Consider the following 27,971-nt stretch of genomic DNA (forward strand, 5'->3'; position numbering starts at 1 on the left):
CTGGCGTGTATTCATGTGTCTGTTCAAGTGTGTTTGTGTGTTCACGTGTGTATGTGTTCATGTGTGTTCATGTGTGTGTGTGTGTGTGTGTGTGTGTGTGTGTGTGTGTGTGTGTGTGTGTGTGTAGACCTGGGGCCAAAGCTTGATGCAGACTGTAAGAGGGGTCCAGTTAGTGTTTACTTCTGGACATACTTGTTTCTCAGAATATGAGGTTGTGGTTTAAAAAAATTATAATTCTCTGCCTTTTAAACGTTCGACCTGGTTATTTGACCTGGTTATTTGACCTGGTTTGCTCCTGCTTCCAGGAATACATTATGGGAACACGTGTTGATGAGAGAAAAAAGTGCTTATCTGTTCCAATTCCAAGACCTGAGGCCTTACTATTAGACCATGTGAGTGAGACCAGGGTAATTTTGTCCACTGTGATCTTGTTAAACACAGGAGTCAGAGGAGATCTAGCAAAGCTAACAACTGCCTGTATTTTCCCTTGATTCCTGTCCAGGTGTGAAATCCTCAGGGTGAATAGGCTGCAGAATTCATCACTTTGATAATGATCTCTACAGTAGTGATATTACCGTGACGGGAGACGGATTGACTCCAGCGCCACCAGGCCCAGCAATCATGACTGCAGCCATCAAGGCTAATTGTGACACAGTGGCAGTGTTCTGTTTAGCAGGGGTAGCTTAGCTTAGCGGCCAAACTATCAGCACCAACTACACAATCTCCAGCTAGGTGGCTAACAAAAGCACTGATGCGGTCACTTTCCAGATGAGCTGCTATTCTTTCCCCCAACCTCAGGGCTGTTTGTGCAGGTCGGCGGCAGCCTTCTTTAAATCTCTCCCATTACCTGTGGGACAGCAGTGCCAAAATCAGCCAAGACATTGTTGCTCCCTGGAATGGCTGTCTGATTGAAGGCATGCAGGGGAGCGGATTCGGTGTGGCGCGAGTGGGGAAGTGTGGGGGCCGGGGATAAACAGTTCTCTAAACCAATTACTGAGCATAGAGCATGCAGAGCACATTGAGATTAGTCAGACAGAAGAAAACTGAGTCAGGAGGGGTAAAAAAAGATGGGAGAGAAAGAGACTCCCTGTGTGTTTCTGTGTGACAGAGAGGGGGAGATTATAACAGAGAACGTGAGAGGGAGTTGTCTTGGTATGTGAGCGCTAATGCTTGTGTCTACTGTGTGTGTGTGTGTGTGTGTGTGTGTGTGTGTGTGTGTGTGTGTGTGTGTGTGTGTGTGTGTGTGTGTGTGTGTGTGTGTGTGTGTGTGTGTGTGTGTGTGTGTGTGTGTGTGTGTGTGTGTGTGTGTGTGTGTGTGTGTGTGTGTGTAAGAGAGCGTCTGAGAAATACACAGAGAAATACATAGTGTGTGTGTTTATGTGTATCAGACACACAAGCACACAATGTGTCAGACAGATATGGAAACTAAAGAAGCCTCATGTTGGGCCCAACAGTACAGGTCTCCATATTACCCCACAGTCTCTCTGAGAAAGACTCAAACCCTATTCTCCATCCTCAGTATCTGTGTGTTCCTCTCTGTCTCCATACAACTACTTCATCCTCTATTTGTGTACCCCCTTAGAACTGATCCGTATCCCTGCCTGCCCCCACAGATATCTGCTCCATCCTCAGTGCAGATGTAGGATCTTAATTTGCTCAGCGTGTCTGCCTGCCTTTATAGAACTCTGCACCACCCTCAGTGTATACCGGCCTGCTCCCACATCTCTACAGGAGCCTCACATGGACTCACCCTGAGGTGGCAGGCTAACTTACCCTGTACACCCCTGCAACTAAGAGCCAGAGTTTTCTGCTCTATCAGGAGGTCTTTGAAAGCAGAGACTGTCGTCTAGCTGCAACAGCACATTCTGCCCACTCGATTTGAAAAAGCCAGTGCATCATTAGCTAATGTACGTGGGTAATAAGGTAAAGAATTTGGAAACAATCCTCATCTGATGAAGTTGAATGGCAGCCAAAGGGAAGGTATGGTTCTATGGGGATGCAATGACTTGAGACAGGAGACTTGTCTTAGCTCTTCCTGTCAAGTCAGCATAGGTTAGTAGGCAGCTGGGTTTACTTTAGCTTGGCGTCTGAATTCACTACCCAGTCTCACAGGAGACTCACTGCCCAGAAGCTGTCCAGATGCTGAACCACCAATAAAATAAAGTTGAAGTAAATGACAAAGTTTATGTTTTTATTTTTCATGTTCAAACTTCATAAATATACTAAGAAATTAATGGAATCCACAGAGCCAGGGACAAAATAGCACTATTTCTCCCTTATACCTGAGGATCTACAGTATGTTCCCTCACATGGACTGGAACCTATGCTGTCACAACAGCTGATGAGAGAGAACATGGCTTTGGGGAGTAAACTCCCTCCTATAAGCTTTAGCCACCCGCCCAGTCATCCATTTAAGACATTTGCATTTTTGACACTTACGGAAGGGATTTCCGCGCTTTCGGCATAATTGATATGACTTGTACGGCTCATTTACGGATTGATAGCTGCCATTCCTAACAAAGTGTAATGAATGCCTCAGCAACACGTCTAAGTCAGTGTGCTGGATCAGACGCTGGATCAGACGCTATTGCTAACACTCCACTAGGCTGCTATCAAATATTTTTTCACTTTGTTTCCCCCACCCACTTTTTTATGTGTAATTTCGTTCTGTACAGGAAACACAATTGTCCGTTGAGGTTCATCTCCTGAATCTGAGGAGTGAAGTCAAACAGACAAGGAGCTTATCCCAATTAGCCAACAATGCCTGGGAGAGATGAGAACAGGAGAGTGGATTGGATTGGAGTGCACAGGGTGACTGTGGAGGGGACAGGTCTTGGTCTGTAGCAGCCAAAATATCAGTGTGAATCATGGGAAGTAGTCTTATTAGATATAATAATGCTTGAACTAAATCAGCGCAGTCTCTCTGATAGTGTGCTATGATACTTGTTTGACCTTGAACATATCCTCAGGGCTGTCATTCAACATAACCTATCCTCTATGACCTCATTGAAATGGGCCTCAGCTCCTCAGAAAGGACAGGCTTCTCTGAGTACATGTTGTTGAGTCTAAGTTGTTAAGACATTTTAACCAAAGACTCTCTTTCCAATTCAAAAGCTGAGAAAAATAAATAGTGCAGCCTTTGAGCGTAGTGTAGAGAAGTCATTGTGATGACCAGGCTGTGATGGGGCCTTTCTGGAATAAAAGGAAACACCTTGAGATGAAGCTAATGGATACAGAAGGACTTTATGTCTCTTTCATGCTCCCATCAGTGTTATGCTAATACATAACACCCCGGTAGGGAGGGAGGCGAGATGGGGGGATGGGCATAGCACAACACGCCAGTAACTGAGGGGTCCTACCTGTTCCATCAAGGCTTAGGATCCTTTTAACCTGGCCGCAACACCCTGCAAACACACATTTCCCTCAGGGGGGGATACCCTGACTGATGCTGCAGCCTAAAACTACTCAGGTTATATTACATTTGAAATGGATGGCTGAACATGCACCACCTGGTCTTCACATTTTTCTGTCTCTTTATTTACATCCCTTTGTTCAGACATTGTGAGACAAAGAGATACATGTTTTTCTACAATGCAGTGCATGTCCACAGGGATTTCAACTATACAAATCTTTTCATTTCAACAGAGGTGGCATAAAACATGATGCAGAGATTACAAGCATTGTAACTGCTTCTCAGGAAGACTTCAACATAAATCAAAGTAGAACAGTGAAGGGTGCATAACCTCCCTAGTCTAACACACACACACACACACACACACACACACACACACACACACACACACACACACACACACACACACACACACACACACACACACACACACACACACAAACACCCACCCACACAGCGACACAAAGAAACACACACACTTTCACACACACAAAGAAACACACTAACACACACACACAGACACACAAAGAAACACACTAACACACACACACACACACACACACACACACACACACACACACACACACACACACACACACACACACACACACACACACACACACACACACACACACACACACACACACACACACACACACACAGAGACACCCACCCACACAACAACACAGAGAAACACACTAACACACACAAACACACACACACACACACAGAGAGAGAGAGAGAAACAGAGAGAGAGACACAGAGAAACACCCACCCACACGGAGACATAGAGAAACACACACACACAAAGAAACCCTCACCCACCCACACAGAGACACACTAACACACACGCATACACAAACACACACAGAGTCACCTCTGCAGTCCTATAACATAGGCAAACCTTCCAGTTCATGAATATGCCGATGAGATGCATCTGGCTCATTAACATGACACAGGCGTGACATGGGAGGCCGATAGTAATATAACACCAGACATGGATCAGGTGGTGCCATCCAGGACCTATATACTAGGCGGTGTCAGAGGAAAGCCCAAACAATTGTCAGACTTCAGTCACCCAAGACATAGACTGTTTTCTCTGCTACCACACGGCAAGAGGTACAGGAGCACCAAGTCTTGGTCCAAAAGGCTCCTTAACAGCCTCTACCCCTAAGCCATAAGACTGCTGAACAATTAATCAAATGGCCACCGGACTATTTACATTGACACCCCCCCCTCCATTTGTTTTGTACACTGCTGCTACTCGCAGTTTATTATCGATGCAAATTCACTTCACCCCTTCCTACATGTACAAATGACCTCTAACCTGTACCCCCGCACATAGACTCGGTACCGGTACCCCCTGTGTATAGCCTCGTTATTGTTATTTTATTATGTTACTTTTAATAATTTTTTATTTTATTTTATTTGTTAAATATTTTCTTAACTCTTTCTTGAACTGCACTGTTGGTTAATGGCTTGTAAGTAAGCATTTCATGGTAAGTTCTACAGTGGATTTCGGCGTATGTGACAAATAAAGTTTTTCCCTTTAAAATATATTCCTGAAGGCCTATACCTGGCAGGAATATCAAGCATGCATTCATGTAGACTCTGTAATCAATATGAACCACATGAAGTACAGTATAGTGAGTGGTATAATGTGGTAGCTAATGGGATGTGTACAAAACAGTGAAGTTTACATATCTAACTGGCTATCTTCACTTCATCTAACATTGTATTTTTTTATAGATATATATCCATACATGTACATGTGTGCATGGATGAGGTGATATTCTGTATTGCTGCATTACCAGAGGATGATAATAAGTACTGTATGTGGACAGACCTTGGCAATTGTGTGACAGTGTTGTTCTGTTTTGTGGCAGACGGGCCTGTCACAGCCAAACATTGTGCCCCACAGGGCGAAGAGTCTGGCGTAGGCTGCAGGAGGTGTGCCATGGGGTAACACACACACACACACACACACACACACACACACACACACACACACACACACACACACACACACACACACACACACACACACACACACACACACACACACACACACACACACACACACACAGAGAGCTTGAGAGAGAAAGGGAGTCACAGTACCCTCCTATAACCTGCTGCCACTCCAAGTGACCAATCAGACTATTCTTTATTTTTTTTGAATGACCATTCGTCTTAAATCATGTTGGCATGGGTATGGGTGACTGTGGATGGGAGGAAAGGTGAGACGATAGGGTAATATGTACAGGATAAGTGATAGGATAGTGAAAAATGACCATGATAAGAGATAGGATAGGGTCATATTTACAGGATAGGGGATAGGATAGTGTATACAGTACATGATAGGGGATAGGATAGGGTAACATGTACATGATAGGGGATAGGATAGTGTAAAATGTACATGATAGGGGACAGGATAGGGTCAAATGTACATGATAGGGGATAGGATAGGGTAATATGTACATGATAGGGGACAGGATAGGGTAATATGTACATGATAGGGGATAGAATAGGGTAATATGTACATGATAGGGGATAGGACAGGGTAATATGTACATGATAGGGGATTGGATAATATGTACATGATAGGGGATAGTATAGGGTAATATGTACATGATAGGGGATAGTATAGGGTAATATGTACATGATAGGGGATAGGATAGGGTAAAATGTACATGATAGGGGATAGGACAGGGTCATATGTACATGATAGGGGATTGGATAATATGTACATGATAGGGGATAGTATAGGGTAATATGTACATGATAGGGGATAGGATAGGGTAATATGTAGATGACAGGGGATAGGATAGGCACACATAACACCACTATCTGTGTACATTAAAGATCCAATCTCTAATTACAAATACATATGATTATGTCAACAGTGAAGGTGTAATTTAATTGGTCAGGCACAGGGAAGATAAGACACTATTTAGGTAGCACCATATTGGATAGCTTCTATTTAAAAAATATAGTTGCATTATATTGTATCTCAAGGAGTTGTTTTCACTTTCCACCATGTCATCTATGTTGTCTGGGAGTGAGTTGGCAGTCTCTGTCACAGGGCCCTGACCTTACCAGGCAGACACACTAGTACCTCATTAGACTCCCCGGAGACACGCAGGATTACATCAAGTTCAAGTCTCTTCCTGTCAGATCAAAACTCCCCTCATAGGGCAAATCCAGTCTACACACAGGTGGCTGAATGACTGACGCATCAAGGACAGAGACAAGGAGAAAGAGGGAGAGAGAACGAGTGAAGGATAGAGAGTGAGAGAGAGATAGAGGGAGAGAGTGAGAGAGGGAGAGAGAAAGTGATACATACTGGCTGAGATAGATGTGAAGAAAACACAGACATTGTGTACTGTACTGTACTCTAGTATGAACTAATTGACTGGCAGGTCAGCCTCTTCCTGCTGAGCAGAGTGGAGCGCTGATAGCTGTGTGCTAGCTGTGTGCTAGCTGTGTGCTAGCTGCACTAGTGTTTGAGTCCTGCCAGGCTGATTGGGTCTGTGAGTTAAAGAGAGGTTCAGGGAGACAGATGGAGAAGCCCGTCCCAGCTGTCCAGATCCCAGACGCTCATCCTACACCCCTGGGTCTACAGAAGGCTGCAGTCTGGGGGGAGACCAACACACAGGGAGGGAGGGAGGGAGGGAGGGAGGAAGGAAGGGAGGGAGGGAGGGAGGGAGGGAGGGAGGGAGGAAGGGAGGGAGGGAGGGAGGGAGGGGAAATGGCAGCCATTACATTACTCTCCTTAGTGTTTTTATCCCTTGATCATTGTTGAATTAGACATGTTAGTACAAAAATCTGGGATTGAAGGACACTGCCTCATTGAGATATACGAAAACTCATCAATATTGATAATGAAACACCTCAGTGCAGGTAATACACATATCTAGCGAAGAGCAGGACAAAACACTGATCTATAACCTCAAAGATACCATAAGAGGGACTGATTCCAGCTGTGTTTGCATTATAGCACACATCTCAACAGAACCTGAGTATAAAAATGCTCAGAATGGAGTCAGAGTACATGATCATTTCACAGAAAACATGATAATTTCCATTATCAAATCTGATGCTATTATATACTATGAATATGGTGTGATTATATTAAGCTCTGTAATCGCGTTAGTGAGTTTTCTGTAGCCTCTGATTAATCTAGATGTGAGGTAATATACGTGGGCGTTTGAGTCATCAGCGATGCAGGCTTCTCTCTCTCCCTCCCTCTTTCTTTCTCTCTCTCTTTCTCTCTCTCTACTCTCTGCAAGGCCCTTTCATCTGCATAGTAATAGATGTAATAGCAATCCATGATTATGCTACAGCTTCACACCATAAAGCAGAGGTTATTGTTTGCAAGGAATGACACACTCATAAACATAGCCTAAAATGTAACATACCATTCCTTTGATGCTAACTTATGACCCGTGGAATGGAGAATTTAGAATTTAACCTTAGATTATATAATGAGGCTCCTTGACTTTGCCCAGAGTTAAGAGGCAACAGTAAAAGAGATTCCAGACACAGTAAATCTGAAACATTTCAAACACCTGGCTGACAGTTACATTTTCAGTGCATGTGCTCGGCTCAACCACCGTTGCCCTATTTTCTCAGCCAACGGTGATGAATAATGATGTCTCCAGACAACCCATGAAAGGAGAAACTCTCTGAGGTTAATGCATACACACAGGTGATATATTATGCCTGTCCTCATACTGAGTGTTGGCTTCAGCCATCACCATTCTCCCTCTAGACTGGGCTACAGTATGCCTTTGAAAGGGACTGCAGAGGAGAGGACTGCAGCAACCAGAAAATAAAACACAATCTCTCCCCAGTAACAGGTCACCCAGCCATACCAGCATCAGGGCACCACTTCACTCAAAGTCCTTCCATCTCAATTTATAATCTTTCAAAACACCTCTTGTTGACAGGGAACACAGACAAGTCTGTGTTTGTGTCTGTACGTGCGCACGTGTGTGTGCATGTGTGTGCTATGACACAGTCTTTTACAGAGCAAATAGGCCCAGTCACCATGACTGATTTAGTCATTCTTTTAGCTTGAAAAGTTCTGCACAGGCTCTTTGTGAGGGGGAATTGTATTAATGAACTCAAATAAGAACAATCAACTCCAGCAGTCTCCCTTTTTCTGTATTTCCAAATAACCTATTACATGCAGATTACTCGTGCTCCCATCATTAAGATTTCTCTCTCTCTCTCTGTTTATCCCTCCATACTCTGTCTCTTTCCTTTGGTCCTTTTTCGCAGTGAAGGGAAGGAATCTATAGTCTCACCTTCATTAGGAGGAGGCCTGAGAGTGGGCGGGAGGAGGTGAAAGACAACACGTCACCATCTCTCAGTCCCTTTAACCTTTTCATTTAGCAGCAGAAATTAATGTGGCGACCTGAGCCACTATCACTTTCAGCAGACGCTGTCACACTGCCCTGGAGGCAAGAGGATTGGCTTCGCTGGAGACACGTGTGTCGGTGGTGTGTTGCCGTGTGTGTATGCATGCGTGTGTATGTTTTCCTTCACCCAGGCTGTCACGTCAGCACAACCTTACTTCAGGGGCCGCCACTCTCTCGATTCTGCACCTTGTACATTCATGCATGGTGTAAGGGGGAAGGACAAAAGAGGGGGGTGGCTAAGTCATTAAGTTGAACCTCGGCAAGACTGACAATGTGGGTGAGGTAAGGCCTGTGGTGACTGACTAACGTGGCAACTTGAATTCCAGGTCACTACTTTTAGTTGAGTTTTGGGGCGGAAGAATGAGGGGAGAGGGGCGAGAGGGAAAGGGACATCGTTGAGTCACAGCACAACAAGTATATTTCAGCTTGTTTTTGTTTAAAGCCATTACCTGCTACGGGCTAGACTACTGGGCCACCAATATGGAGTAGACTACTGGGCCACCAATATGGAGTAGACTACTTGACCACCAATATGGAGTAGACTACTGGGCCACCAATATGGAGTAGACTACTTGACCACCAATATGGAGTAGACTACTTGACCACCAATATGGAGTAGACTACTGGGCCACCAATATGGAGTAGACTACTTGACCACCAATATGGAGTAGACTACTTCACCACCACTATGGAGTAGACTACTGGACCACCAATATGGAGTAGACTACTTGACCACCAATATGGAGTAGACTACTTCACCGCCAATATGGAGTACACTACTTGACCACCAATATGGAGTAGACTACTTGACCACCAATATGGAGTAGAATACTGGACCACCAATATGGAGTAGACTACTTGACCACCAATATGGAGTAGACTACTTCACCACCACTATGGAGTAGACTACTGGACCACCAATATGGAGTAGACTACTTGACCACCAATATGGAGTAGACTACTTGACCACCAATATGGAGTAGACTACTTGACCACCAATATGGAGTAGACTACTTGACCACCAATATGGAGTAGACTACTTGACCACCAATATGGAGTAGACTACTTGACCACCAATATGGAGTAGACTACTTGACCACCAATATGGAGTAGACTGCTGGACCACCAATATGGAGTAGACTGCTGGACCACCAATATGGAGTAGACTACTGGACCACCAATATGGAGTAGACTACTTGACCACCAATATGGAGTAGACTACTTGACCACCAATATGGAGTAGACTACTTGACCACCAATATGGAGTACACTACTTGACCACCAATATGGAGTAGACTACTTGACCACCAATATGGAGTAGACTACTTGACCACCAATATGGAGTAGACTGCTGGACCACCAATATGGAGTAGACTGCTGGACCACCAATATGGAGTAGACTACTGGACCACCAATATGGAGTAGACTGCTGGACCACCAATATGGAGTAGACTACTTGACCACCACTATGGAGTAGACTACTTGACCACCAATATGGAATAGACTACTTGACCACCAATATGGAGTAGACTACTTCACCACCAATATGGAATAGACTACTTCACCACCAATATGGAGTAGACTACTGGACCACCAATATGGAGTACACTACTTGACCACCAATATGGAGTAGACTGCTGGACCACCAATATGGAGTAGACTACTGGACCACCACTATGGAGTAGACTACTTGACTACCAATATGGAGTAGACTACTTGACTACCAATATGGAGTAGACTACTGGACCACCAATATGGAGTAGACTACTGGACCACCAATATGGAGTAGACTACTGGACCACCACTATGGAGTAGACTACTGGACCACCAATGTGGAGTAGACTACTGGACCACCAATATGGAGTAGACTACTGGACCACCAATGTGGAGTAGACTACTGGACCACCACTATGGTGTAGTCTACTTGACCACCACTATGGAAAAGACTACTTGACCACCACTATGGAAAAGACTACTTGACCACCACTGCCAACCCCTAAAAGGTATGCACACGCTACAGCTGCGGTCACTTATCCAAACCTCACATGTCCCTACCCCTCCTATGGTACAGTACAATTGGCTGTAAAGAAGAGGACAGTAATAGGAGCAGTGCATGCCGGCATCCAGTGTGACAGAATGGATGTCTCTCAGATTATTCCCTGAGATTGATGGGAGAGAGGAGCAGCCATTGATTAATCCATCGACTGAAGGAATGTAGTGCTACTTTCCTCCGGATCTGCTGTCCTTTCCCTGGATGGCACATTCAGAGAGACAAGCTAGAGACGATGACTAATGAGCGAGCCCACTACAGCCGCTGTGTGTGTGTGTGTTGATCGTGAGTGTGTGTGTGTTTATCAGGAGTGTGTTTGTGTGTGTCGGTGTGTGTGCTAATGTGGGCTGTGTGTGTGTCCAGAGCACCTGTGTGTGTTTGCACACACCTGTGCGTGATGCATGAGTTTGTTCCTGCCTGGCTGCTTGTATTTCTGTGCTTGTGTGTATGTGTGCAGGATGTCTGTACGTGTCTGTCGACTTAGTTGATTTAGAAATCCAGTGCGTTGGTCCACAGCTCACTGACGTCTTCAGTCTCCACATGATTGAAATAGTAACTCTGATCCTTAACAAGAATCTAGATCAATGTCAGGAGTGCCTGAACCCAAAATCAGAAAACTCTTTGAAGACTGGATTGATTACCTTAACTACCAAAAACCTGAATGAAAACACATTGCTGTTCCTATTTACTCTACTAGTAGGGTATTGTACAGGGTCGCTAATGGGGTTCAGAGCTACAATAAACATCCATGCCTGTGTAGATCATTGTAGTGTTACAGAATTAGCTTGAGCCGACAAAACAATAACAACCACAAATAAAACAAAATACACAAAAAGGTCCACTCTTAGCTAAGCCATTCTACAGCCAAATAATGACTCAACATCTCATCCACAAATAAATCACTTTGAAGAGAAATTGTTGAAAAGAATGTGCATGAATAGCTCATGATCCCAACATCCTGTGTAGGACTTCTGTATGTTAGTTTGAGTGTCGGCTTCCTGCAACTGGGGTCAAAATACATATTTCTAAGGTCAATTGTTGTGGGGTGACTCAACTAGGGCTGTGGTGGTCATGACATTTTGTCAGCCGGTTATTGTCATGAAAATAACTGCCGGTCTCACAATAATTGAACGTTAATTAACATAAACACTTTTCGCATCTCCGGGCTTCCACGCATAGCCTATAATTTGAAACAGGTCCTCCTATAAATTAGAGTTATTTATGCAACTTTAGTTGTGATGCAAACCTTAGGCTGTTTTAATTTCTAATACATTCTAAGGCTGCATGATGTGACTCTAATGATAATTAGAAAAAATGTGCTTTGTTTCTAAAAAATAAATAATCTGCAAACACTTCATCAGTCTCTCATTCACAATTTGACAAGCTTGACAATATTCTCACCCATCTGACTATTCTCAGTGTAATCTATTCTTTACATATAGCTTACTAATATATGCATGGAATTATTTTTTATTTTCAAATAGCCCACAAAAAAACATGTCATCCGTAAGCTGCACTCGAATGGAGGCGGCGTTTTTAATATGCCAGGTAGTCTACAAAGGTTATAAAGCGGATTAATATGCGTAATTTTAAGAATTGAGCAATAAATATAGCAGCATGAGAAAGCTGGGATCATCTTTTAAATAGTGGCTAGTCAAAACTCACACGCGATTGCACAATGACTGGGCTTATAAGAAAATGTTTCACTAGGCTCTGTAGGCTATGGGCTCTCCAACACTGTTCCAGGGGTCATGGGCCTATAGACTACACTTAGTTATTTTGCCGCTTTAGTTGGAATGCAAACCTTATCAAAACAAATAGGCCTATACTGGGCTAGGCTACATAAAGCATGCGACTATGATTTGAAAAAGTTGCAAAAAATGCATGTGCTGTTTCTTGCCTTCCTTCACAAGTGATAATATTGTCACACATCAGACTATTCTCAATGCAATCTTGTCTTTACATATCCTAAACAATATATGTGTGCAATGAGTTTTGATTTAGAATGGGCCATTATCAGGGTTTGGTAGGTTACTTTCTAAATGTAATCCTTTACAGTTAATAGGTACCTGTCCAAAATTGTCATCAGTAACGTAACTTTTGGATTACCCAAATTCAATTACGTAATCTGATTACATTCAGTTACTTTTTGATTACTTTCCCCTTAAGAGGCATTAGAAGAAGATAAATGTCACGTTCTGACCTTAGTTCCTTTTTTATGTCTTTATTTTAGTTTGGTCAGGGAGTGAGTTGGGGTGGGCATTCTATGTTGTTATTCTAAGTTTTGTTCTGTGTGTTATATTTCTATGTGTTTGGCCTAGTATGGTTCTCAATCAGAGGCAGGTGTCGATCGTTGTCTCTGATTGAGAATCATACTTAGGTAGTCTGTTTTCCCACTATGGGTTGTGGGTAGTTATTTTCTGTGTCTGTGTTTCACCATACAGAACTGTTTCGGTTGTTTGTTTGTGCTTTTGTTATTTTTGTTCAGTGTTCTGTTGATTTATTAAAAATCTATTATGGACACTTACCACGCTGCACATTGGTCCGATATTTCCTACTCCTCCTCAGACGAAGAGGAGTACCGTTACAATAAAAATGTATGTTACCAATTGAACAACATCTATTGCAGGATAAATCAATGTTAAAGTTTACATAGCTGGCCATATATGGAGGTAAAATTTTACTTTATGGGTTGGTTATATAGGCTTCTTCTAACCCATCGCTTTCTAATACATATAATAATACGATTAAATTATATCTATACATTAATATATATAACTTATAAGTCCAAAAAAGGATGTAGCAACTACAGATTGCCCCTTTAAGTCTATCAAAAGTTTACGAGTTTGAGCATGTGTCCATTAGGTCTATAGATTTTTGTTTTTATCAGCATGAATTAGATTGAGCAATAAAAGCACCACTTTTATTTAATAGGCTGGGATCCGCACTGTGCAGCTGTTGCAATTTTCACTGGCCGTCCACTGGTTTCAAAAACAATGATTGATTGGCAGCTTAACTTCTTTCAGCTAGGGGGCAGAATTTTTATGTTTGGAAAAATAACGTTCCCAAGGTAAACGGACTATTTCTCAGGTGCAGATGCTAGAATATGCATATAATTGACAGATTAGGATAGAAAACTCTCTAAAGTTTCCAAAACGGTCAAAATATTGTCTGTGAGTAAAACATAACTGATTTTGCAGGTGAAAACCTGAGGAAATCCAACCAAGAAGTGCATTTTTTTAATCCCTGGTCCGTTGCCTGCCCCTCCTCCATTTCAAGGGGTATCAACCAGATTCCTTTTCCAATGGCTTCCTCAGGCTGTGACCAGTTTAGACATAGTTTAGACATAGACCAGTTTAGACATAGTTTCAAGCTTTTATTTTGAAAAATTAGCGAGATTTTTCAAAACGCGCCAGGTGTCCTTTGATTAGTTCCTGCGTGCGAGAGGGATAGCTCAACATTTTCTTTCTCTATTTTATTGAGTAGGTTACCGTCCAGTTGAAATATTATCGATTATGTATGTTAAAAACAACCTGAGGATTGATTATAAAAAACCTTTGACATGTTTCTACGAACATTACGGATACTTTTTGGAATTTGTCTGCCTTTCAGGAACGGAATGAGGCTGTGGTTTTCTGAACATAACGCACAACCCAAATGGCGTTTTTTTGTTATAAAACTAATATTTATCGAACAAAAATAACATTTATTGTGTAACTGGGAGTCTCGTGAGTACAAACATCCGAAGATTATCAAAGGTAAGCGATTAACTTTATTGCTTTTCTGACTTTCGTGACCAAGCTAATTTAAGGCTAACTGTTCTTAGTGTTTTGTCTAGTGATTGATAAACTCACAAACGCTTGGATTGCTTTCGCTGTAAAGCATATTTTCAAAATCTGACACGATAGGTGGATTAACAACAAGCTAAGCTGTGTTTTGGTATATTTCACTTGTGATTTCATGATTATAAATATTTGTAGTATTTCATCTGAATTTGGCGCTCTGCAATTTAGCGGTTGTTGTTGATAAATGATCCCGGTAACGGGATCTGTGCGTCAAGAAGTTAAACTTCTTGAATTCAACCATTATTGACTTCAAATACATATTTAGATTTGTGAACAGCCATCCACAACAACCACAATCAGTATGCCACAAATAGCTAAATGAGAGAGCAGCAGTGTGATTCACATCAATGCACAATGTAAATAATACAATCAATATTATACAATCAATAATAAGTGATATCCATATCGCCGTAGACTACATCACTGCTGTAATCCTTACCTCCAAGAGTTTATTAAAGTTGGATAATCTTTGGATGCTGACAGCAGTTGCACCATTGGAAGACATAGCTTGGACTAGTCTACAAAAGCTTTTCCCGCGATCCATCAAACACATTTGTGACTCATTTCAGGAAACTAGCCAAATGTCGCAGGTCACTACATCACAGGAGAGTCATTTAAATGTAAACTTTATTGACAGAAATACCTTTTGGAACATGTGAACTTTCATATGCCTTAATAACAAACGTGTAAGCCATTTGTAAATACGAATACAATTGTTAAATTACGAGCCAGGTTGGTTAACTTCTTTGTGGTAGGGGGCAGTATTTTCACGTCCGGATGAAAAGCGTGCCCAGAGTAAACTGCCTGCTACTCAGGCCCAGATCCTAGGATATGCATATTATTAGTAGATTTGGATAGAAAACACTCTAACGTTTCTAAAACTGTTTGAATGATGTCTGTGAGTATAACAGAACTCATATGGCAGGCAAAAACCTGAGAAGGAATCCAACCAGGAAGTGGGAAATCTGAGGTTTGTAGGTTTTCAACTCTTTGCTTATCTAAGATACACTGGAAATGGGGTCATGTTGCACTTCCTACGGCTTCCACTAGATGTCAACAGTCTATAGAACCTTGTTTGATGCTTCTACTGTGAAGTGGGGCCGAATGAGAGGGGAATGAGTCAGAGGTCTGGCAGAATGCTTTGAGCTCATGACGCTCATTCACGTGAGAGCGAGCTCTGTTCCATTTACTTTTCTGAAGACAAAGGAATTCTCCGGTTGGAACATTATTGAAGATTTATGTTAAAAACATCCTGAAGATTGATTCTATACATTGTTTGACATGTTTCTACGGACTGTAACGGAACTTTTTGGACTTTTCGTCCGTACTTTCCGCTGGACTTGCACGCGCATCGTGAGTTTAGATTGTGTAATGAACGCGCGAACAACAAGGAGGAATTTGGACATAAATGATGGACATTATCGAACAAAATAAACATTTATTGTGGAACTGGGAGTCCTGGGAGTTCATTCTCATTAAGATCATCAAAGGTAAGTGAATATTTATAATGCTATTTCTGACTTCTGTTGACTCCAACATGGCGGATATCTCTTTGGGTTGATTTGTCGTTTTAGCACCGTACTCAGATTATTGCATGGTTTGCTTTTTCCATAAAGTTTTTTTTAAATCTGACACAGCGGTTGCATTAAGGAGAAGTGGATCTAAAATTCAATGTGTAACACATGTATTTTCATCAACATTTATGATGACTATTTCTGTAAATTGATGTAGCTCTCTGCAAAATCACTGGATGTTTTGGAACTACTGAACATAAAGCGCCAATGTAAACTGAGATTTTTGGATATAAATATGAACTTTACCGAACAAAACATACATGTATTGTGTAACATGAAGTCCTATGAGTGTCATTTGATGAAGATCATCAAAGGTTAGTGATTCATTTTATCTATATTTCTGCTTTTTGTGACTCCTGTCTTTGGCTGGAAAAATGGCTGTGTTTTTCTGTGAATAGGCACTCACCTAACATAATCGTTTGGTTTGCTTTCGTCGTAAAGCCTATTTGAAATCGGACACCGTGGCTGGATTTACAACAAGTGTATCTTTAAAATGGTGTAAAATACATGTATGTTTGAGGAATTTTAATTATGGGATTTCTGTTGTTTTGAATTTGGCGCCCTGCAGTTTCACTGGCTGTTGACGAGGTGAGACGCTACCGTCCCACACCCTAGAGAGGTTGACTTCTTATGTCTGAAGTCCCGGTAACGGGACCGATATGACAACAGCCAGTCGAAGTGCAGGGCGCCAAATTCAAAAAACAGAAATCTCATAATTAAAATTCCTCAGACATTCATGTGTCTTATATCATTTTAAAGGTAATCTTGTTGTTAATCCCTCCAAAGTGTCCGATTTCAAATAGGCTTTTCAGCGAAAGCACTACAAACGATTATGTTAGGTCACCACAAAACCACAATAAGCATAGCCATTTTTTCCAGCTAAATATAGCTTCACAAAAACCAGAATAGAGATCAAATGAATCACTAACCTTCGATTATTTTCATCAGATGACACTCATAGGACTTCATGTTACACAATACATGCATGTTTTGTTTGATAAAATTCATATTTATATAGTTTACATTGAGGCGACTAGATTCACTAAATGCAAAAACATCAAGTGACTTTGCATAGCCCATCGTTTCAACAGAAATACTCATCATAAATATAGATCATAATACAAGTTATACACATTGAATTATAGATATACCTCTCCTTAATGCAACCGCTGTGTCAAATTTCAAAAAAACTTTACGGAAAAAGAAATGCACGCTATAATCTGAGACGGCGCTCAAAAGTAGCATACCACAGCTGCAAAGATGGCGTCACCATAAACACAAAAATACATGATAAATATTCCATTACCTTTGATGATCTACATCAGAAAGCACACCAGGAATCCCAGGTCCACAATAAATGTTTGTTTTGTTCGAAAAAATCCGTTATTTATGTCCAATTGTTAGCGCGTTTGGTAAACATGTCCAAACGCTAATTCTGGTCAGCTTTATATCGGACAAAAACTTCAAAATGTGATATTACCGGTCGAAGAAACATTTCAAACTAAGTACTGAATCAATCATTAGTATGTTTTTAACATATAGCTTCAATAAAGTTCCAAGCGGAGTATTCGTTCTTGTCTGCGTAAGCAATGGAACGTAGGTGACTTCCATGAAAAAAAAGCATGATCAGAAAATGGCTGCTTGATGGACACCTGACTGATTCTGCTATCATTCTCTCCCACAACATCATAGAAGTCTCATTGGAATTTCTATTGATGGTTGACATCTAGTGGAACCCCTAGGCAGTGCAACATCATTCATAACTCAAGTGGATTTCTTAAGGGACTCTGGTGAATACATACAGGCTCAGATTTCTGACTTCCTGTTTTGATTTCAACTCAGGATTTTGCCTGCCAATATGAGTTCTGTTAATCTCACAGACATAATTCAAACAGTTTTAGAAACTGTAGAGTGTTTTCTATCCAATACTACTAATAATATGCAAATATTAGGAAATATGACTGAGGAGCAGGCCGTTTGATATGGGCACCTTTCATCCAAGCTACTCAATACTGCCCCTTCAGCCATAAGAAGTTAAGCCACAGAAAAGGACAGCAACCTTCCCACTAGCTTGTCATCATAGTCGTCTCTGATTTATGGTCAGACTCGCTCAGGTGGAACAAACTAAAATTTGAGCTTTTTTTCAATGCTGATTTGAATGTCATTGAGAAAACAGATAAGTGTCAAATATTTTTTTTAGACAACATCCTTTCTGAATTTAAAAGTAATCTTCGAAGTAATCATCTAGTTTTTCAAAAGTATCTGTAATTTGATTACATATCTTTTGATAGTAACATAAAGTATTACAGTTATGCTTTTTTTGTAATCCCTTACATGTAACGGATTAAAGCTGATGGGATATTCCTATTTTAACCTTTCTTGGGTACGTGAGACGTTAGCGTCCCACCTCTTCAACAGCCAGTGAAACTGCTGGGCGCCAAATTCAAATACAGAAATACTCATTATAAAAATTCAGAAAACAAAACGTATTTGACATAGGTTTAAAGATTAACTTCTTGTGAATCCAACCACGGTGTCAGATTTTTAAAATGCTTTACGGCGAAAGCATATCTTACGATTATTTGAGAACATAGCCCACAAGACAAATCATTACAAACAGTAACCAGCCAAGTAGAAGAGTTACACAAGTTAGGAATAGAGATAAAATTAATCCCTTACCTTTGATGATCTTCATATGGTTGCACTCAGCAGACATTCATTTACTCAATAAATGTTCCTTTTGTTCGATAATGTCTCTTTATATCCAAAAACCTCCGTTTTGTTTGGGCGTTTTCTTCAGTAATCCACAGGCTCAAACGCAGTCAAAACAGGCAGACGAAAAAATCCAAATTGCATCCGTAAAGTTCATAGAAACATGTCAAACGATGTTAAAATTTAATCCTTGGGTTGTTTTTAGCCTAAATAATCGACAATAACGTCGTCAATTTAAAAGGTAAACAAGAAAGGCACTCTCTCGGTCGCGCGCATGAAAAAGCTCTGTGACACTTTAGGGTCCACTCATTCAGACTGCTCTTACTTCCTAATTTTTCAGAATACAAGCCTGAAACAATTTCTAAAGACTGTTGACATCTAGTGGAAGGCATAGAAACTGCAATTTGAGACCTAAGTCAATGGATACTGTAATGGCATTGAATAGAAAACTACAAAACCAACAAAAAAAAACTACTTCCTGAATGGATTTTTCTCAGGTTTTCGCCTGCCAAATCAGTTGTGTTATACTCACAGACACTATTTGAACAGTTTCGGAAACTTTAGAGTGTTTTCTATCCAACTCTACCAGTTATATGCATATCATATCTTCTGGGCCCGAGAAGCAGGCAGTTTAATTTGGGCATGCATTTCATCCAAGATTCCGAATGCTGCCCCATACCCTAGAGAATAATAGAGGCCGTCAAAACTCTGTTTTCTCACGTAATTGCATTGCATAGCCTATAGAAATGTTGCGCAACAACGGCTTATGGGGAACACTTATTAATTCCATGCATCAATCAGCTATTAGGAGTGGGCTCTTGCTGCGCAAGAGGTGATCTTTTTCCACTCAAACTCTGAATGCCAGGGCTCTCATGAAGTGTTTGATTTTATTTTCGAATGCATTTGCATTGATGACAGAGTGATTAGAGGGACAATAGAGCGCTGAGTACCAGGCCATTTGCGACTGGCCGTAAGCAAGTTTGGTAGGCTACTAATGAAAATCAGCGACTTCAGAGTGCGCTTTTGAGAAGCCTAGTTCCCTTGATTCAACAGTCACGTGGCATCTGACTGCAGTCATGACTCGTGACTGCTGGTGTGGCAATCACCATAACAGCCCTAGACTCAACCATTGCCTACATCAGCACCTAGGCATAGGAAGTCATCAAGGGACTGAACTCATGTAACAAACCACCAATCATCTGAGATGATGCATCCAGTTAGAGCTTGTACTGTATACTCACAGCACCGCAGCACTGCCTTGACCTGAAAACATATCTGCCTTCTCTCGCTCTCTCTTGGTACCCCAGCGTCCCTCCTCGTCTCAACCTCCCCCATGGTGTTTCTATCTGCCGGTCTGGCAGCCAACATTTACCCGAAAAGGGTTCTACCTGGAACCAAAAAGGGTTCTTCAAAGGGTCCTCGTACGGTACAGCCAAAGAACCCTTTTAAGTTCTAGATAGCACCTTTTTTCAAAGAGTGTAGATAACACAGGACTGCCTGACTTTTTAATTTCCCTTTCACGACCAATCCAATCCCCAAAGAACATTTCTACCCAGAGAAGATGAAAATTGTACGGGCGGTTCCATTATTGATAGAAGTCCCCAGCAGTCAGAGAAATTAATGCTAATGGTGTCCTAAGCTGGGGCTTTACCCAGATTAATCAGATTTAACAAATGAACATTAATTAAATGGCACAAAGCGATGGCCCTGATCTGAACGGAGTCACAGTCTGAAGAAATAAGCAACATTTCAAAGGAGGATGTGGGAAAAGGAACATGGGCATATGCTCTGTGGCTTCACGAGGGGCTGACACCTTGTCGCAATGCTACCCTTTTCTGGCTGACAAGTTCATTAATTTTTTGACAGGGCCGCTTGGCACAATTTTCAACGGATTACTAAGACTGCAACGAGGGGAGGAATTGGACATGAAACAGACGTCTGCGGAGGTGACAATGTTATCAACTGAATTCTGGCTTGATGCTAGCAGCAGCAGGACTTTTCCCTCGGTCCTCAGTATCCACACCGCACCTGCTCTGAGACCACTGCACAACTTACTTACTGCAATATTAAAAAACAAGAATCCAAGTGTACAATATGACTGTTCTATCTTTCTAAAGTATTTTTTTAAGTATTTAAAAAGTAAAACACTGTAATACCATAAGCTACCCTTGGTTAGTATAGAGTACATCCAACCCCCCCCCAAGCCCCAGACTGATGCCTTTCTATCACCTCTATAGAATGGAAAGTTCAGGAGGGAAGTGGACCTTCGAGAAGTGTTCAACATGCAGAAGGGATAGGCTCCTCGTAGGCATGAATCACTCTGCATCACGCCACAACAAACACATGTCATCTTTGGGATTCATAGAGTGGATTTATCATGCTAAAACCTTTGACAAGGGAAGAACATAAAATGAGCAGTCTGATTTGTCTCCCCAAGGCAACATGCTTTCTCAAATAGGGTGAAAGATGTTCACTCCCTCACTCACCTGAGGGAATAGGGGGCCACTTGAATCAGGTGACAGAAAGCTGCGATCAATTCTACAACAGTAGAAGGACAACCGTAACCTCAGTTGCAACTGAAGCGATAACATTACTACTCCTATTACTTCTACTGTGATGTATTATTAATGATTGACTACCACTAATACTACTAAATGGCATATACTTCCAACACTGATATGTAGGATAGATACTGCATTAGTCAATCTAAAACCAAGTGAACTGTGCATTCACCAAGCCTTACTACCTGTATCGCCTAAAATTACCTACATATATCCATGATTCAATGTAGCTGTATTATAGGAGAAGATGGTAAAAACATGATGGAAAAATACTATTCGATAGTAGCTTGTATCCAGCATATACAGTGCCTTATTCCACATTTTGTTGAGTTACAGCCTGAATTCAAAATAGATTAAATAGTTTGTCTCACCAATCTACACACAATACCCCATAATCACAAAGTGTTTTCTAGAAAGTTTGACCAATTTATTGAAAATGAAATACAGAAAAAACTAATTTACACACCTGAATCAATCAATGCATGTTAGAATCATCTTTAGTGATTAGAGTTGTGAGTCTTTCTGGGTAAGTCTCTAAGAGCTTTGCACACCTGGATTGTACAATATTTGCACATTCTTCTTTTTTTATCAGGCTCTGTCAAGTCTTGCCATAGATTTTCAAGCCAACTTAAGTCAAAACTGTAACTAGGCCACTCAGGAACATTCAATGTTGTCTTGGTAAGCAAATCCAGTTTGACCTTGTGTTTTAGGTTATTGTCCTGCTGAAAACTGAATTTGCATCCCAGTGTGTTGGAAAGAACTAGGATTTTTGCTTAGCTCCATTCCATTTATTTTTATCCTAAAAATCTCCCTAGTCCTTGCCGCTGACAAGCACACACAAAACATGATGCAGCCACCACCATGCTTGAAAATATGAAGAATGGTACTCACTGATGTGTTGTATTGGATTTGCTCCAAACATAACACTTTGTATTCAGGAAATAAAGTTATCTTCTTTGACACATTTTTTGCAGTTTTACTTTAGTGCCTTATTGCAAACAGGATGAATGTTTTGGAATATTTGTATTCTGTCCCGGCTTCCTTCTTTTCACTGTCATTTATATTATTATTGTGGAGCAACTACAATGTTATTTATCCATCCTCAATTTTCTCCTATCACAGTCAATAAACTCTGAAACTGTTTTAAAGTCACCATTGGCCTCATGGTGAAGTCCCAGAGTGGTTTCCTTCCTCCCCGGCAACTGAGTCAGGAAGGACGCGTATAACTTTGTAGTGACTGGATGTATTGATACACCATACAAAGTGTCATTAAAAACACGGATATTCAACACATGTTTTCGAACGGATATTCAATGTCTGCTTTCTACCAATAGGTGCGCTTCTTTGCTAGACATTGGAAAACCTCCCTGGTCTTTATGGTTGAATCTGTGTTTGAAATGCACTACTCGACTGAGAGAACTTACAGATAATTGTATGTGTGGGGTACAGAGATGAGGTAGTCATTATTGCACTATTATCGCACACAGAGTGAATCCTTATTATGTGACTCGTTGAGCAAATGTTTACTCTTGAAATTATTTAGGCTTGCCACAACAAAAGGTTGAATACTTCTTGACCCAAGACATTTCAGTTTTTTTTTTTTTTCTTTCTTTTTTCATTTGTAAACATTTCTAAAAACATAATTCCACTTTGAGAATATATGGTGTTGTGTTTAGGCCAGTGACACAACATCTCGATTTAATCCATTTTAAATTCAGGCTGTAAATCAACAAAATGTGGAGAAGTCAAGGGGTGAATACTTTCTGAATGCACTGTAGAGTACCGATTTGATTGTTTTCAGACAAATGGGTGGTTGAAATAAGAAAACACAATTGGTTAAATTCACATGTAAGAGAGTTGTATACTGTATAAGATTTGCTTTAAGCATGCAGATATGATAAAACCTCATTTTTGAAGGAGTCAAATTTAATCTAACGTTCATTACTGGCTAGATGCAAGGCCCTGTGTGTGCATGTTCTCTGTGGTCTTCTGTCTTGCTGTCCCTCTGCGAGATCAAAGAGACCACTGTGTGAGAAGGAGGGTGTAGGGTTCAGAGTGTGTGTGTGTGCGTGTGTGCGTGTGTGTGCGTGTGCGTGTGCGTGTGTTTGTTTCCATGTGCTCCTAGTGCCAAGAATGAATGAATGGGTGAGATGAATGAATGAATGAATGAATGAATGAATGAATGAATGAATGGAGAACCAATCCGTTTCAACCGATACACCATATCCCATACCATGGCACACTGTACATCAGTGCATGGTGATCAATTATCATAACTGGAATATAACCAAAATACCATTGCTTCATGTATGTGTGCTATACACCACACATTATGCTACGTTCGTTTCTAGCCAGCAGACTGCATAGCGGCCTCCATACTCTTGTCATTTCAGCACCACGTTTATGAGGGACAGCTCCCTCAATACCAGTAGTGAGCTCACAGCAACGGCAAGCCAACTACTCAAGCACACATTGGAGCGCAGCGCCTCCGCATTAAAACAGACACTACACTCCATGGATAGGTGGAAATGAAAGTGCATTAGCTACAGCCCTATAGTGTTCTTGCAAACATCATTCTCAAAGACATGGCAGATATGTTAGGCTTTTCACCCGGGCGCATGCGAAGAGCCTTAATAACATAACAGTTTGAAGTCAATTGCACAGCAATGTGCTCTACAAATAGCTATTGGTGGGCCTACTGTGCATATTATAATCAACATAAAATATTTGATATTCTGAATGTTATTTGGCCTTTGGTAGGTGCTGAAATCCAACGGTCCAAATACTGCAAATGGGATGCAACAGACTGCATCACCACTACTCAACATAACAGAGTCAACCATCCTGTCCACACATTTTGATCAGTTTGGGCTATTTGTGGTAGCAGCATCGGCCTCATGATAAAATAAAATGTGTATAGGTTAGTCGAATAAAGGCTGAATCGACAAGCATTTCCTAGAGCGCTCCACCACATACGCACGCACGCGAACACACACACACACCGAAGGGTCCATTCATCACATCACACAAAATATGCTTTTTTGTCAGATGAAGTCGGATGAAGCTTTTTGTTTAGTCTATGTCGTAATATAATACGGCAAAGTGAGACAGAGCAGCAAAGGAACGCGGATGTTAAATAGCCTACCTCTAACAGATTACCAATATGCTTTAGCTAAAACCGTAATTCAATGTGGGCAAGGTGTTAGTGCCATTTCAAAATCAATTCAACTAAACAAAATTAGCACATATAACTTACTTGTCACCAAAGATGCTGATGTTAGCAGGATAGCTGATTCAAACAACGACAGTTGGCTCTTCAGCTCCTTCCCCTCGAAAACTGCATCGAAAATACATCCGCAATTCTCAAGCGATTTGACAGACTCCGTGGTGATACTTTCACATAACCTTATCCGGTCCCCAGATTGCAAACGATGTAGAATTTAATCCATCAATTAATATCAATCGGTTGAGATTTAGGACTTGCACATTGATAATAGAGTCAAATTATCCATCACCATAATCATATTTTTCAAGAGGCAAATAATACGGAGGCACTGTTGAAACTAATGGTTTGATGCAGAGCGATACCCCGCTGTGAGGTTAACAAGGCACAATTACATCTATGTCGCTGTCCGGTACCATTTCGTGAATCAGGAGAAATCCGAGCTCTTCCCAGATCCAGCCCTTATATTTTTATTTTCAATAAAAACAAAACCAACCTCTTCAGAGCCAGACAACTAAAGACACCGTCTCACGCAGCCGTGGACCCCCAGATTGATAACATCCTCAAACCTCATCATAATCTACGGCTGAATATCATCAACAGACATATTGAGCAAAAATAAAGAGGTTGATAGTTGTCTTCCCGCTGTCACGCTTTTAGCTGGAACTTTTCTCACGCTTTTCCTTGCTACTCTGCAACCCCACTGGAATCTGATTAGATTTCAACGCACAACCCAGTGCGGATTTCAAGATTCTTACTAATCTTTTCCTCCGTATTGAATGTCGTTGGATGGGGTCCCGGAGTTGATGTAGCCTATGAATTCGTCGGGTGGATTGGACGAAGAATGATACAGTCTTCAGGCTTATCTTTGTCTTCTGATAGATTATTCCATCGATGTTCATAGGCGTCAGTATGTTTGATGTAAGAACCTGCGGCGAGTCAGGTGGAAAATCCAGCAGGTTGTATAACCTAAAAATGCATTAAAGCCTTGTTTCCAGGGTTAACAACGAAATCCCCTTCCTTGGACTCTGACTCTCAAATCTAAGGCAAATGTTATGAGTATGTTTCACAGGTTAAGCTATAGCTATAGCTAATATAACGCTATAATATTAGGCCTATTACAGTTCCAAAGGTTTCGTGTCCCGACTTCTCATTGCGTCTCGAGAGCCGTTTGTTCACCAAGCTGCTCCTGTCAGTTTTCCCCCACAGCAATCATCGCATCCTCTCTCTGTTCTCTTGCTCTATATGTGTCAGACAGGACTCTCCAGTACCGTCAATCCACTGATATCTCACAAGAGGGAACGAATATCCACCTAGTGATGATCCTCCGTGCGCGCTCTTCGCCAACTCATATTGCGCTTTGGGATGATGGCCAATAGCTCTGACCACAATTTATCAAGCTAAGAATTAGTTTACATCCAACAATCTACAACTTATACATGCAATGCATTTGTGCGCTCTCACATAGATCATATGATACCATGCATGTGCAAGATCGAAGGTCTAGACAATAGATAGTGGACAGTGCGGGGAAGTAGTTTCTCCTCTGTTGCAGAGTGCTGATAGCCTCACACCCAGACCGCACTGGCTTCCTCCCTCACTCAAAACAAGACCATTTGTATATCGCCAGTCAGTGCAGAAGGAATACTCCCTCTAGACTGGCTGAACACCTCTCCTTTGACGCACATTCATGTGTTGCGTCTGCCTTGTTGTGGGTCCCACTATATTTTCCCCACGCACCCTTTCTCACTTTTGATGGGTGAAATACAATTATCCAATTTCCTGCCATCACCTACCCACTGATTGGTCAATTGCATTATCACTTGATGTCATGAGGAGCGATGCGTCTGGGGGTAATATGGATGCGCGTGTGTTTGCCCCCGTGCGTGCACGACTTGAGAATGTGTGTGTGAGTTAGAGAGAGAGAGAAAGATAGAGAGAGAGGTGCGGAGGCCTGTTTCTCAGCGGCTCCCTGCACCAGATGGGACACGACTGCCACCTACCGACCCCCCCCCCTTCCCCTCTATGACACCATCAGAGCCACAGGCTACTGGAGCAGCCGGGCAGAACACGGTGCTTTTCTCATCAACTTACGTTTCACAACGGGTCCATTTTCTTATAGTCTATGCTGTGCATTATGCACACAGACACAACTCAAGATCACACCCATTGCAGCCAACATAATTCAGCGTGAGTTTCAACAAAACTTACACACTCCCATCGAGCAATATCTGTAGCACCTGACCAGATACAATTAAATAGCCAGTCCATAGTTATTTTTGGCCTCAGTGCGCCTACAGTTCAATTCACATTGGGATGCGCAATTGCGACGTCACCAGAGCAGCGCAGATGGCATTAACGGTTCTCAAAATGTGACTGTTTGGAAACATTCAGTGAATGGGCAACTCAGGCACACAACTATGAGAAGCACCAGCGCTTTTGTCGAGTTGAATGTAACTCGAAATTACGCACATCATCATCAGGCAGTGAAAGAGGCCAATGCGTGGTACTATCGCTAATTGCTGTGTCAGGGGTAATTTCTCAATACTAGAACAGAATTAGAGTCAATACAGTGCAGAGTACACAGTATGTACATATAATTGTTTAACATGTTATCACAATTATGATAAAAATATGTATTTAAAACTAAGCTACTGGTAACACTGAAAGTAGTGTAGTTCAGCTGGGATTTCTTTATATCTTTGGATAAAATATGCATTTGCTATGGTCCCAGACAAGGGTACTTATCACTTGACTGTAGCCCACCAAACTACCTCTGCTGCACATACTACTTATGATGGTATTCTCAGTGGCTACAAGAAGCAGCAGTGAATGACATGACATATACAAAATATACATATACTGTTAAAACTGGACAAGATGGATAGAACTATTTGCTGATGGGGAGGGAGGAGACATTCCACTTGCAGTGGTTGCAGTCCCTTTTTTTTACATTGATACTGTAGATGTGAGAAAACATTATTATGCCAGACCAAGGATCTGTCCAGCTGTCAACGTCTCATCACATCTCAACAGTGAAGGTGTTGCATCATCTATCAGTCTTCATAAATGTCAACATGCCTGTCTGTCAGTTGTTGGCCACTCATCACTAAAAGTGCACTGCCATTATCCTGCATTCCTCACCTATGACTGAGCAATTTTAATTGTTTG

At 41.5% G+C, this 27,971-nt stretch overlaps 1 protein-coding gene across 1 annotated transcript in view; it reads right to left on the reverse strand.

The window, feature by feature from the left end:
* Window positions 1–26,476, reverse strand: part of LOC139584559 (leucine-rich repeat-containing protein 4C-like) — a 97,317-nt gene extending 70,841 nt beyond the window's left edge. Inside the window, exon 1 of the mRNA XM_071416559.1 lies at window positions 24,834–26,476. The gene's annotated coding sequence lies outside the window, so the exon portion shown is untranslated. The remainder of the gene's footprint in view (window positions 1–24,833) is intronic.
* Between the last annotated feature and the right edge of the window lie 1,495 nt (window positions 26,477–27,971).

Source organism: Salvelinus alpinus, chromosome 9 (assembly GCF_045679555.1).
Source record: "Salvelinus alpinus chromosome 9, SLU_Salpinus.1, whole genome shotgun sequence".
Classification (NCBI taxonomy): Eukaryota; Metazoa; Chordata; class Actinopteri; order Salmoniformes; family Salmonidae; genus Salvelinus; species Salvelinus alpinus.